General features: G+C 36.2%; 2 long non-coding RNA genes across 2 annotated transcripts; both read right to left on the bottom strand.

Moving 5' to 3' along the window:
* Positions 1-2,890: 2,890 nt before the first annotated feature.
* On the bottom strand, positions 2,891-5,489 carry LOC124996607. The gene is made up of 4 exons (XR_007110870.1): positions 5,250-5,489; positions 4,828-5,158; positions 4,674-4,733; positions 2,891-4,564 (listed from the first exon to the last, which is right to left on the bottom strand). It is a non-coding gene; the product is annotated as an uncharacterized LOC124996607 (long non-coding RNA).
* Positions 5,490-9,039: 3,550 nt separating this feature from the next.
* LOC124996616 lies at positions 9,040-11,617 on the bottom strand. Its single transcript, XR_007110872.1, has 4 exons — positions 11,402-11,617; positions 10,980-11,310; positions 10,826-10,885; positions 9,040-10,716 (listed from the first exon to the last, which is right to left on the bottom strand). It is a non-coding gene; the product is annotated as an uncharacterized LOC124996616 (long non-coding RNA).

The raw sequence follows: 11,617 nt of genomic DNA, 5'->3' as shown, positions 1-11,617 counted from the left end.
GATACTGGCAATTTTGGTATCGATAAGATACCAACTAAATACAGGGCTAGTATCGCCGATACAGATACTTTTTCTTGAAATATCATGATTATTGAACAACTCCGTAATTCTACCTTTAGTTGCTTCATTATGATTATGATAAAGTTCAGGACAAACATTTGGGCAAATAAACTAATTACAGTACAAAACTATTTAACAGAATACAACTTAAATAAGTCCACTTTTACTACACAGTTGTTTTAGAAAAAAAAATCATTAGTGCAAGAAAAAGGAACAATGTAACAAAAATATAAATATGACAATGTCAACAACACAACAACAATGGGAAATAAAGTCTGTAACACATTTAAGTAAAACAAGTAAACAAAAGTAACAATGTGATAATAAATATAAAAATTGCTCAGAGTTTGCATCACGTCAACGGCATCAGTGTCCGCTGTGTCATGTGGTGATACTAGAATCTGAATGTCAGACTCTGTCCATATCCACCTTTTACTACATTTATGGATGGAGAAGCTCCTGCTCCGCACAGACTTGGAGAGAAACTGCACTCGCATGAACTCTGTGACGAGTCATTTTCTGGACATATAGATGAGAAGCTGTAACAAAAGTATCGATCTCACAACGCTAGTATCAATCAGACACCGATAATGGCCTTAGTATCGATACTTTGGATATGTAGATTGTTAACACCCAGGACTACTGTTGACTCAACAGGACCATTCAGTCCCTGCAGTACTCTTCATTTCATTCTACTTCATGGCCACAGCTGCTCTTTGATAAATGCACAATAAATAAATGTTGCATTCTTACGTAGGGAGGGAGTCGGTTTGCCCACACAAATGACAAAATGAATAAATACATAAAACAATATGCAGCCTATATAATATGTATGTATATAAACACATAATATTTAAACATTAGTAAAAGGTGCATTACGGATACATGGCTTGTGCCTTTTTAACAATGTAACTTTTCTAAGTTATCGTGGCTTTGTTACAGATCGATTAAATTAAATGACGTTTGTCTGTGTGCTCAACTTCTTTCTGTTTTAGTTTGTATTTTAGTACCTTGGTGTAACATCAGGCAGGTCCATCTTTCAGTTGTGTTGCAGTCCTTAGTTCAAGGCCACAGTGCTGTAAAAGAGTTAGTGTTGAGAGTAAACACAGATCACATAAAAAAGTTGAATCCTCGATCGTGAGGTACAATATGTTCAAGTATCCCCTCACGAGGAACTTAGCGACGACGTAAGAACCACATTCCAACGAAAAAAGAAAAAAAAAGTAAGCAATTATCATGAAAACAACAACTACAACCAGAAAGATGCAACCGAAAGAAAATGATCTGGGGTCATGTGATTTCTTGGCTCAGCCCCAGTGACTTTATACTATCTCAGCTCATAAAGTTTATCCCAATGGTTTATCTTCTTACTGGGAATAAACCTTATGCATTCATAACTCCACCAGATATCACTGGTACTGACCTCTGGGTATTTCTTGGTAAAACAACGACCACAACCAGAAAAATGCAACTGAAAGAATAAGGACTGCGGTCATGTGATTTCTTGACTCGGCCCATAAATTTTATCTTCTTACCTTTAATCACGGGTCAAAGAGCACTGCTATGGTTAAAGTTAAAGTATAAACAGAAATAAAACTGTATCACAGTTGGTGCGTGAGAAACACTGTGTATAGAGCACAAATTCTGACAAAATGAAAAATAAATAAATACCTGACATAAATAATTATAAACATAAATACCTAAATATATGAACGTTGAGAACTAGTACTTTCATTCTTTGCACACAGACAGTAGGTGTAACAGTAATAGAATATATTGAATCCGTGTCCAGGTACATGATGTTTGTCGTGTATCACATAACACACACACACCACACACACACACACACGCACACACACACACACACATTGTATAAACTTTATTTCATATAAACCATAAAAACACAGATGCTGTTATTACTATAACATAGTGTTATAGTTATTCATACCAATATAGGGCCTACAATATATACAATAATATATAATGCACATGTAACAAACTGAAAAAAATATATATATATTAATATGTGATATATATATTCAATTTACAGCCTGTCTTTCTTGTTTTATCTTAACTACTCAGTCTAACCTAATCATCTTATCTAACCTGTCTTTTCTATTCCTTGGTGAAAGGGTTTGAGCCCATTGAACCACAGTTTTAAATAACATATTTCTTGTTCTGCCACTCTGTGATGTCAGAGAAGTGGGTCTGGTGATGTGGTGAAGCCTTTAAGGAACGTGGACATAACCAATGACAACAACTTTGAATGATGGTTATCAATGGAACGGTGTCTCCTCAACGTGTTCCCTGAGCAAGAAAACATCCTCGGTGCCTCAGAGCTGAAATGTTGTTAGAGGACAGAGGACATGTCCACTGCAGACAGGGACACAGTGTCGTCCTGTACCACCACGTAGTCTGACTGATACTGAACCATCAGATGGTGGAAGATGGACTGGAACTGGTGCAGATGGATTATTCTTCCATTACCTTTGTAGGGAAACACATACAAAACATGAAGCACATAAAATAATATTAAATATATTTGTAGAATTCATTGTAATTAGAAAAGAAAGAACCCACCTGAGGCTCTGAGTGAATTCAGATCCTGGCTGCACCTGTATCATACAGCATAGCATATTTACTCTGAACCAACAAAAACATGACGTTATTGTATATGAAAGTAGGTAGAGTGGGTGACATGACAAATGATTTACTAGTTAGAGATGGATACAGTCGTTCTGTCTGTGACGTCCTGTATAAAATACTCCAGTCAGTTCAGTTAATTTCAATTTTATTTGCATAGCATCAATAACAATACAAGTTCTCTCAAGACACTTCACAAAAACCGTCCTGAAACCTCCAGAGCAGCCTGGAGGAGAAACTCCCTTTCAGTGTCAGTGTCAAACCAGTCACACTCAGGCTTATTTCATGATGTCAGCTGTAACCTACATCTGTGTTATGAATACATGATTTATAAAGTTTCATAGATTAAACTTCTAAACACGAGTTAGCTCTAATTAGCTAAAACAGATTATTACAGATTATTACAGGACAGTAACTACTGAATCAAACAACCAATAGAGATGTTCAATCTTCCTTATGAAAAGTTATTCCTCGTGCCCTGTTTTGTTTGGTCCGCTGACTTTACAGGAGAAGCTTAAAAGTCCAGTTGAGGCTCAGAGTTGAGCAGACGGCCGACATGGACATGAAAACTCCTCCTCAGTCTCTGAGTTTTGTCCTCGGAGTCTGAGGAGAGAGTGTCTGGGCTGTTTATTGTCTCGGTGCTCTTGCTGGACTGAATGTGGTTTAGCCTCATTTTTACTTTTTGGAACTTGAAGTTCTCACTGCTTGTTGAGCCAAGATGTCTACCTGCTCATTCCCCTCTACGCCGACATAAGGAGGGACCCAGAGGAAGCTAGTAGATGGTCTCTTTCCTCCCATGCTATATAACGTGTGAAATACTTAATTCATCAGATCTGTTCTGCTGGCAAGCTCCAAGAAACTGGTGTTTGTTATCTCACTCCCACCATCCACTCCAATCCTAATATTATCAGTTCTGTGTGGAATAAAAAGACAAATGATCAGAAACCTTTGTCTTCATGTATATTTATTTATCTGGGATAAAAACCGCTGCACCTGCACACCCTGTATACGGATCTTTGGAGAAAATGATGTCATGATACAGTATTTTTGAACAATATCAAATCAAATCAAACTTTATTTATCTAGCACTTTTCATACATAAAGAAATGCAACACAAACAGGCCTGGGCCTTAATAAAATGAGAGCTCACCGTGGGTTTTTGTTCTAATCTTGAGACCAGTTAAAAGCCCAGTACTGGAGGATACAGTGATGTGATTGGAGTTGGAGTTTTAGAGACAGTGCTTTAATTCACTTTGCTTGACTTCTAGAGTTTTACTTTATATTCATTAATGTGATTAAAAACGTTGCTAGCTATAACATCTGTACACTTTTCAGCCCATGTACTCTGAGCTCTCTGGACAGACAGAAGATGTTAACACTTGCACAAGATTAGATGTTTACATTTACATTTTATAGTTTTAAATATGTGCAAATATATATTTCATGTATTATTATTATTATTTTTAAAACTATTAATAATTTAGTGATAAAACTCATGTTAAAGCTTAACTTTGCTAAGGGATACGGGTAGAACCAGGACAGCCACACACTGTCTATTAAGTCTGTCAAGAGAGCAGCAATTAAAACAAGCATATGTGGTGTGCAAAGGCATCAGTACAGTTCATCTATTAATATGGCATCAGTCACCATTCATACATAACACATGCAAAACTTCCAAAACGTCTACAGTATATGTCACTGTCAGCAGGCTGTTCTGAGCCAGAAATTGTTCTTATTGATTTGTCTTTTCTGTTCTCTGTGAAGACAGCATCCAAATGAATAATAACTGGATTCTGGAGCAAATGTAGTCCACAGAGAACAGATTTCATCTGAGAGTTTAGACTGGTTACACAGGTTAGCCCTGAGGAGAGAAACACACTGATTTAAACACAAACATTTGTAGAGACATCACACAACCAGAAGATCCTCAGTGAATAAATATTTAATTAAAGAGCACACAGTTGTCTTACCTCCTCCTGCTCTGACAATGACATCAATTTTTCCACTGATTGTCGTGTACGTAGAGGTGTCTTTTTAGAAGAATTGAAGAAAAAAAATAACACATAATTTAATTTCTTAAATAAACCAAGTGCTGTGATCTGTAACAGTGAGAAATAAACATACCTCTATGGAGTTGTCTGCATGATTGTTTTTGTCTGTGCCCACAGTAACTCCAACATCTGAAATTCCTATGCGTTTCATTACTACATGATTTGAAGTTAGTTTGCCCGCAATAACTCCAACATTTGAAGGTTGTTTGCCCACAGTTACTTTAACATTTGAAATTTGTATGCCTTCCATTACTACATGATTTGAAGTTATTTTGCCCGCAATAACTCCAACATTTGAAGTTTGTTTGCCTTCCATTACTACAACATTTGAAGTTTGTTCCCCACAAACAGAATCAGTTGACTTAGTTCCTGCTGTTTTCAGCTGAAGGTTCTTTGATTCACATCTGGAACAATAAAGAGACATTTTATAGAGAATATTACTGATGTAATAAGACATCAAACATGTCTCCATGTGTGATGTGAGGATTTACTTACTGTGTGTGTTGGTGACAAGATGTTAATGTTCCATCTGAAAATGTTCCATCACTGCAGTCAGAGCACACAGTGTCTGAGGAGGATGTACCTGCACACACAACATTATATGGAAGATGAAACTAGTTCAGTCTAAAGTATGAAGAGATGAATTCATGAGGAAATAATAAACTAAAGCAACTAGTTAAACATTATAGTTACAGTTGCATATATCAATAACAGTGTAGATTCACTAACTTTCACTAAAAGTTTGTACAAAGCATCTCATTCTAGGGATTTTCTTTCATTACATACAAGATTCCTCAAAAGAGCACAAATTTCCACATTTCTGTTGTTCTCTCAGTCTTCTGATCAATATCAGGCTTTTGTTCTTTTCAACTTCACTGTTTTGCAAAGTGTGATAAAAGCAAAACATATTTCATTCAGCTGTTACTATGTTCCTTGATATATACCTTCACATTGTAATAATTATGCATGACATGTGGAATTGTTTCTTTAATTGTTTTCATTTTATTTATTTATTTATTTATTTTTTTGCCACACCTGCTCCTTCAGGAAGTGACATACTAGACCTTTACCACATGCAGACAAATGCTTCACAGTCGGATAATAGATGATGAAATAAATGGCAGAGATAAAAAATAAATAAAAAACAGGCCAAGACACACTGAAGATATTGACTGAATGGGTTTTGGATGCTCACATTTGATATTGTATTTATTATTTATCTTTGCTTTTTTCTCAATTTCTTGTTTGTTTGTTTGTTTTTACATTTTTTGTATTGTACCACTTCTCTAAAGCCTGTTGTATGCTGCCTCAAATAGAATTAAGAGTTAATTCTAACTAAAGTTTATCATTGCAGATAAAAAGAAATAAAAAAAGCCTCCTGTTCACTAGGGCTGGGGGATACTGGCAATTTTGGTATCGATCAGATACCAACTAAATACAGGGCTAGTATCGCCGATACAGATACTTTTTCTTGAAATATCATGATTATTGAACAACTCCGTAATTCTACCTTTAGTTGCTTCATTATGATTATGATAAAGTTCAGGACAAACATTTGGGCAAATAAACTAATTACAGTACAAAACTATTTAACAGAATACAACTTAAATAAGTCCACTTTTACTACACAGTTGTTTTAGAAAAAAAAATCATTAGTGCAAGAAAAAGGAACAATGTAACAAAAATATAAATATGACAATGTCAACAACACAACAACAATGGGAAATAAAGTCTGTAACACATTTAAGTAAAACAAGTAAACAAAAGTAACAATGTGATAATAAATATAAAAATTGCTCAGAGTTTGCATCACGTCAACGGCATCAGTGTCCGCTGTGTCATGTGGTGATACTAGAATCTGAATGTCAGACTCTGTCCATATCCACCTTTTACTACATTTATGGATGGAGAAGCTCCTGCTCCGCACAGACTTGGAGAGAAACTGCACTCGCATGAACTCTGTGACGAGTCATTTTCTGGACATATAGATGAGAAGCTGTAACAAAAGTATCGATCTCACAACGCTAGTATCAATCAGACACCGATAATGGCCTTAGTATCGATACTTTGGATATGTAGATTGTTAACACCCAGGACTACTGTTGACTCAACAGGACCATTCAGTCCCTGCAGTACTCTTCATTTCATTCTACTTCATGGCCACAGCTGCTCTTTGATAAATGCACAATAAATAAATGTTGCATTCTTACGTAGGGAGGGAGTCGGTTTGCCCACACAAATGACAAAATGAATAAATACATAAAACAATATGCAGCCTATATAATATGTATGTATATAAACACATAATATTTAAACATTAGTAAAAGGTGCATTACGGATACATGGCTTGTGCCTTTTTAACAATGTAACTTTTCTAAGTTATCGTGGCTTTGTTACAGATCGATTAAATTAAATGACGTTTGTCTGTGTGCTCAACTTCTTTCTGTTTTAGTTTGTATTTTAGTACCTTGGTGTAACATCAGGCAGGTCCATCTTTCAGTTGTGTTGCAGTCCTTAGTTCAAGGCCACAGTGCTGTAAAAGAGTTAGTGTTGAGAGTAAACACAGATCACATAAAAAAGTTGAATCCTCGATTGTGAGGTACAATATGTTCAAGTATCCCCTCACGAGGAACTTAGCGACGACGTAAGAACCACATTCCAACGAAAAAAGAAAAAAAAAGTAAGCAATTATCATGAAAACAACAACTACAACCAGAAAGATGCAACCGAAAGAAAATTATCTGGGGTCATGTGATTTCTTGGCTCAGCCCCAGTGACTTTATACTATCTCAGCTCATAAAGTTTATCCCAATGGTTTATCTTCTTACTGGGAATAAACCTTATGCATTCATAACTCCACCAGATATCACTGGTACTGACCTCTGGGTATTTCTTGGTAAAACAACGACCACAACCAGAAAAATGCAACTGAAAGAATAAGGACTGCGGTCATGTGATTTCTTGACTCGGCCCATAAATTTTATCTTCTTACCTTTAATCACGGGTCAAAGAGCACTGCTATGGTTAAAGTTAAAGTATAAACAGAAATAAAACTGTATCACAGTTGGTGCGTGAGAAACACTGTGTATAGAGCACAAATTCTGACAAAATGAAAAATAAATAAATACCTGACATAAATAATTATAAACATAAATACCTAAATATATGAACGTTGAGAACTAGTACTTTCATTCTTTGCACACAGACAGTAGGTGTAACAGTAATAGAATATGTTGAATCCGTGTCCAGGTACATGATGTTTGTCGTGTATCACATAACACACACACACACACACACACACACACACACACACACACACACACACATTGTATAAACTTTATTTCATATAAACCATAAAAACACAGATGCTGTTATTACTATAACATAGTGTTATAGTTATTCATACCAGTATAGGGCCTACAATATATACAATAATATATAATGCACATGTAACAAACTGAAAAAAATATATATATATTAATATGTGATATATATATTCAATTTACAGCCTGTCTTTCTTGTTTTATCTTAACTACTCAGTCTAACCTAATCATCTTATCTAACCTGTCTTTTCTATTCCTTGGTGAAAGGGTTTGAGCCCATTGAACCACAGTTTTAAATAACATATTTCTTGTTCTGCCACTCTGTGATGTCAGAGAAGTGGGTCTGGTGATGTGGTGAAGCCTTTAAGGAACGTGGACATAACCAATGACAACAACTTTGAATGATGGTTATCAATGGAACGGTGTCTCCTCAACGTGTTCCCTGAGCAAGAAAACATCCTCGGTGCCTCAGAGCTGAAATGTTGTTAGAGGACAGAGGACATGTCCACTGCAGACAGGGACACAGTGTCGTCCTGTACCACCACGTAGTCTGACTGATACTGAACCATCAGATGGTGGAAGATGGACTGGAACTGGTGCAGATGGATTATTCTTCCATTACCTTTGTAGGGAAACACATACAAAACATGAAGCACATAAAATAATATTAAATATATTTGTAGAATTCATTGTAATTAGAAAAGAAAGAACCCACCTGAGGCTCTGAGTGAATTCAGATCCTGGCTGCACCTGTATCATACAGCATAGCATATTTACTCTGAACCAACAAAAACATGACGTTATTGTATATGAAAGTAGGTAGAGTGGGTGACATGACAAATGATTTACTAGTTAGAGATGGATACAGTCGTTCTGTCTGTGACGTCCTGTATAAAATACTCCAGTCAGTTCAGTTAATTTCAATTTTATTTGCATAGCATCAATAACAATACAAGTTCTCTCAAGACACTTCACAAAAACCGTCCTGAAACCTCCAGAGCAGCCTGGAGGAGAAACTCCCTTTCAGTGTCAGTGTCAAACCAGTCACACTCAGGCTTATTTCATGATGTCAGCTGTAACCTACATCTGTGTTATGAATACATGATTTATAAAGTTTCATAGATTAAACTTCTAAACACGAGTTAGCTCTAATTAGCTAAAACAGATTATTACAGATTATTACAGGACAGTAACTACTGAATCAAACAACCAATAGAGATGTTCAATCTTCCTTATGAAAAGTTATTCCTCGTGCCCTGTTTTGTTTGGTCCGCTGACTTTACAGGAGAAGCTTAAAAGTCCAGTTGAGGCTCAGAGTTGAGCAGACGGCCGACATGGACATGAAAACTCCTCCTCAGTCTCTGAGTTTTGTCCTCGGAGTCTGAGGAGAGAGTGTCTGGGCTGTTTATTGTCTCGGTGCTCTTGCTGGACTGAATGTGGTTTAGCCTCATTTTTACTTTTTGGAACTTGAAGTTCTCACTGCTTGTTGAGCCAAGATGTCTACCTGCTCATTCCCCTCTACGCCGACATAAGGAGGGACCCAGAGGAAGCTAGTAGATGGTCTCTTTCCTCCCATGCTATATAACGTGTGAAATACTTAATTCATCAGATCTGTTCTGCTGGCAAGCTCCAAGAAACTGGTGTTTGTTATCTCACTCCCACCATCCACTCCAATCCTAATATTATCAGTTCTGTGTGGAATAAAAAGACAAATGATCAGAAACCTTTGTCTTCATGTATATTTATTTATCTGGGATAAAAACCGCTGCACCTGCACACCCTGTATACGGATCTTTGGAGAAAATGATGTCATGATACAGTATTTTTGAACAATATCAAATCAAATCAAACTTTATTTATCTAGCACTTTTCATACATAAAGAAATGCAACACAAACAGGCCTGGGCCTTAATAAAATGAGAGCTCACCGTGGGTTTTTGTTCTAATCTTGAGACCAGTTAAAAGCCCAGTACTGGAGGATACAGTGATGTGATTGGAGTTGGAGTTTTAGAGACAGTGCTTTAATTCACTTTGCTTGACTTCTAGAGTTTTACTTTATATTCATTAATGTGATTAAAAACGTTGCTAGCTATAACATCTGTACACTTTTCAGCCCATGTACTCTGAGCTCTCTGGACAGACAGAAGATGTTAACACTTGCACAAGATTAGATGTTTACATTTACATTTTATAGTTTTAAATATGTGCAAATATATATTTCATGTATTATTATTATTATTTTTAAAACTATTAATAATTTAGTGATAAAACTCATGTTAAAGCTTAACTTTGCTAAGGGATACGGGTAGAACCAGGACAGCCACACACTGTCTATTAAGTCTGTCAAGAGAGCAGCAATTAAAACAAGCATATGTGGTGTGCAAAGGCATCAGTACAGTTCATCTATTAATATGGCATCAGTCACCATTCATACATAACACATGCAAAACTTCCAAAACGTCTACAGTATATGTCACTGTCAGCAGGCTGTTCTGAGCCAGAAATTGTTCTTATTGATTTGTCTTTTCTGTTCTCTGTGAAGACAGCATCCAAATGAATAATAACTGGATTCTGGAGCAAATGTAGTCCACAGAGAACAGATTTCATCTGAGAGTTTAGACTGGTTACACAGGTTAGCCCTGAGGAGAGAAACACACTGATTTAAACACAAACATTTGTAGAGACATCACACAACCAGAAGATCCTCAGTGAATAAATATTTAATTAAAGAGCACACAGTTGTCTTACCTCCTCCTGCTCTGACAATGACATCAATTTTTCCACTGATTGTCGTGTACGTAGAGGTGTCTTTTTAGAAGAATTGAAGAAAAAAAATAACACATAATTTAATTTCTTAAATAAACCAAGTGCTGTGATCTGTAACAGTGAGAAATAAACATACCTCTATGGAGTTGTCTGCATGATTGTTTTTGTCTGTGCCCACAGTAACTCCAACATCTGAAATTCCTATGCGTTTCATTACTACATGATTTGAAGTTAGTTTGCCCGCAATAACTCCAACATTTGAAGGTTGTTTGCCCACAGTTACTTTAACATTTGAAATTTGTATGCCTTCCATTACTACATGATTTGAAGTTATTTTGCCCGCAATAACTCCAACATTTGAAGTTTGTTTGCCTTCCATTACTACAACATTTGAAGTTTGTTCCCCACAAACAGAATCAGTTGACTTAGTTCCTGCTGTTTTCAGCTGAAGGTTCTTTGATTCACATCTGGAACAATAAAGAGACATTTTATAGAGAATATTACTGATGTAATAAGACATCAAACATGTCTCCATGTGTGATGTGAGGATTTACTTACTGTGTGTGTTGATGACAAGATGTTAATGTTCCATCTGAAAATGTTCCATCACTGCAGTCAGAGCACACAGTGTCTGAGGAGGATGTACCTGCACACACAACATTATATGGAAGATGAAACTAGTTCAGTCTAAAGTATGAAGAGATGAATTCATGAGGAAATAATAAACTAAAGCAACTAGTTAAACATTATAGTTACAGTTGCATATATCAATAA

This window comes from Mugil cephalus, chromosome 1 (genome assembly GCF_022458985.1).
Source record: "Mugil cephalus isolate CIBA_MC_2020 chromosome 1, CIBA_Mcephalus_1.1, whole genome shotgun sequence".
NCBI classification, from domain to species: Eukaryota; Metazoa; Chordata; class Actinopteri; order Mugiliformes; family Mugilidae; genus Mugil; species Mugil cephalus.
Note: the sequence above shows the minus strand (reverse complement) of the source record. Positions and strands in the feature narration are given on the sequence as shown.